This window comes from Heteronotia binoei, chromosome 7, assembly GCF_032191835.1.
Source record: "Heteronotia binoei isolate CCM8104 ecotype False Entrance Well chromosome 7, APGP_CSIRO_Hbin_v1, whole genome shotgun sequence".
Classification (NCBI taxonomy): Eukaryota; Metazoa; Chordata; class Lepidosauria; order Squamata; family Gekkonidae; genus Heteronotia; species Heteronotia binoei.
The window spans coordinates 14,491,334-14,494,235 of NC_083229.1; the positions used below are offsets into that span (position 1 = coordinate 14,491,334).

General features: G+C 44.2%; 1 non-coding gene across 1 annotated transcript; it reads right to left on the reverse strand.

Moving 5' to 3' along the window:
- Positions 1 to 2,565: 2,565 nt before the first annotated feature.
- Positions 2,566 to 2,632, reverse strand: TRNAT-AGU (transfer RNA threonine (anticodon AGU)). The gene has a single exon. It is a non-coding gene; the product is annotated as a tRNA-Thr (tRNA).
- Between the last annotated feature and the right edge of the window lie 270 nt (positions 2,633 to 2,902).

Below are 2,902 nucleotides of genomic sequence, written 5' to 3' on the forward strand. Positions count from 1 at the left end.
CTTTAATTCCTCCCCCTCCCCTGGTGTTTCAACGTTTAAAAAAAATGTTTGCAAGATGCATAAACAAACGAAAAGGCAGGAGTGGTCTTGCAACGGCTGCTTTCAATAGCTGCATTTTTTTCCCTCCTGGAAAATTCTTTGACTTTGAAAACGGTTTCTTCCAAAAGAACAATGTGAACTTCTGTGCTACGAGAAAGCCAAATGTCTACTCTCCACCCCCCACCCCCCTTAAAGGCTTTTAAGAACATGCTGCCTGCTTTTTATGGTTACCGCTCTTAGCAATTCTAGAAATATTTCTATGGCGTAGATGAGAGGAAGGGGGGAAAAAAGTCTTTCCAGTGGATTTCACCTTGAGGAGCAAGAGACAATGGAAAGTCAGAGCAGGGGATTCTGGGTAAGGAACAAGTTGCTGACAAAGGCCAAAGTTTAAATAAAACATGTTCCGTGGAGTTAAATCAATACTTTATTTGTTAAGGAGAAGTAAAAGTACAAAAAAGCTTGTACGACTAGGCATAAAAAAAGTGAGAAATCAATTCTAGTTAATTCAGAATGCTTGAGGAGTCACCTATGCCGTTATGTATGAATAATTCACAAACAGATATTTATTGCAGACATACGTTGTTGGGTTTGGATTGAGTTTTGCCCCTCGTTTGACCTGGGTCCTGTAAAGAATGATGTTTGGCTAATTAAAATAACATTTTGCAAGTCGGACAATGCCTTCGGGATCTTTCCAGACTAATCGTGGAGCAGCGTTGGGGGGAGAAGGGTAGATCCAGTATCTGATAAGTTTAATATTAATAGTTACTGTTCGCCGTGTGTTCATTCTGGGATGGAAGGGGTTCTTTTTTTCCAATGGACTGCGCTGCTTCTTGCAAATGAATCTCCATTGGTTTGGGCGTTGGTAATAATGAGGATCAATTAGACCGAGAAAATGTTTGCGGGAGCTCACACCCCTTTTCGTTCCTCCTTTGAGTCTCGCAAGCTTTCCCCCTCAATTGTGTGAGGCTTTTTTTGGACCAGATATTATTCTGCCAGCCAACCCAGAACTTTTTCGTCTTGAATTTGTCTCTGCTTCTTCCCAGATGTACTTGTCTTCTTCTTTCTATGTCATCTTCCTAGCGGAAGTCCCCGGTTTATGGCTGCCAATTCGCTACTTACGAAACAATAACACTGGACTGGTCTTCTGAGTTTTGGGGCATTTCCCAGATGTTTTTGGAGGGGAGGGAGGGTCATCAAAACAAAATGTTGGAATAAAGCTAGCTGATTGAGTAAAATCATGTTAGGACCATGAATCCCCTATCCCCAGATCCTTTTGTTTTAGGGATTTCTGAAAACTGCATGGTAAAAACATCTAGAGTGATTCCTCACCAGCACTTGCTCTGCCCCTGCTCTTCTCCCTACGGCAGCTCAAGCGATGGATTCCCCACTAGTTGCTCTGTGGGCACCTCTTACATCACGGCTTCTTCCTATTACTGTCGCAGCAACAGGATGCTGGTTTTTTTGGCGTTCCAGTTGTCACGACAGGAATCGGAAATAGCCCTGAAGCAAGAGGAGCTGTGGAGCGACTGGGGGGGGATCAATGGCTTGTGTTGATGCAAGGAGAAGCATGAGGGTGGAGGAAATGCCGGTGAGGAATCACTCCTAGTTTTACCATACCATTTCCAGTGATTCCTTAGAGCTACCATTTATCACTTCCGGGTAGCTCTAGGAATTGCCAGGAAGTCTTATGTGTTAGACAACATAGATATGTTATCCACATTCAGTATATCTGATTAGAGTCATAGGCTTGTATTTAGCAAACCATCTGAAGAAGTTGTGCAACTTTTCCTTGTGTTCCTCTTCCCTCTGGAAAGATTATTGACAGAATCATGGAAACCACCACGGACAAATGGCTCTGCAGATTAGAGCGCTGCAAATATAGAAGTGACATATCTATGGTGATTTCATCTTCATATACCTCTCATTGCAGCCCCTTGACTTGCACAACTGATTGTCCATGCAGGTCCTGCAGATGTGGCAATGTTCTTTCTGGTAAGTCAGAAGGCACTGCTGGAGAGTTGCCCGCCTTACATTGGCAAGTGGCTGGAACCAAGCTATAGTTTCCAAGCTGTTATAAGAGTGAGAGTTCTTCTCTCCCATGCCTTGCTTCTGTTGCTATTCCACACCACCAATCTGCCTTGCTTGTGCACTCCTGCAGTCACACACTAGGAAACACAAAAGGGCTGTGGCAAAAGATTTTGCTACCACTTCCCTACTGGTAGATATTTGATCTGTCTCAGAGACATCAGATGATGGAGTGAGTGCGAGAGCAGAATGGCGGCAGCTGTGCCCATCTGACCTTGACTTTTTAATCTGTCTGGGGGAGGTGCCTATGTCAGCTCCAACTGGCCATCTGAATCCAGCCATACACCATATTTTTAGATCAGGGACATATGGACATATGAAGCTGCCTTATACTGAATCAGACCCTTGGTCCATCAAACTCAGAATTGTCTACTCAGACTGGCGGCAGCTCTCCAGGTCTCAAGCTGAGGTTTTTCATGCCTATTTGCCTGGACCCTTTTTTGGAGATGCCAGGGATTGAACCTGGGACCTTCTGCTTACTAAGCAGATGCTCTACCACTGAGCCACCGTCCCTCCCCAAATGCATTGGAGGGCCTTCGGTTAAGTATAGAAGGGCCTTCGGTTAAGTATAGAGGTGAATGTAGAAATAGTCATCAATGTGAAATTGTGTGCATATATGGTGAGGACTTCACTGTGAACATGAGCATTTGTTGTTGTCGTTTTTTGTCATTAAGTCACAGCTGACACACATGAACACACGAAACTACCTTATACAGAATCAGACCTGTGGCCCATCAAAGTCAGTATTATCTACTCAGAATGGCAGTAGTTCTCCAGC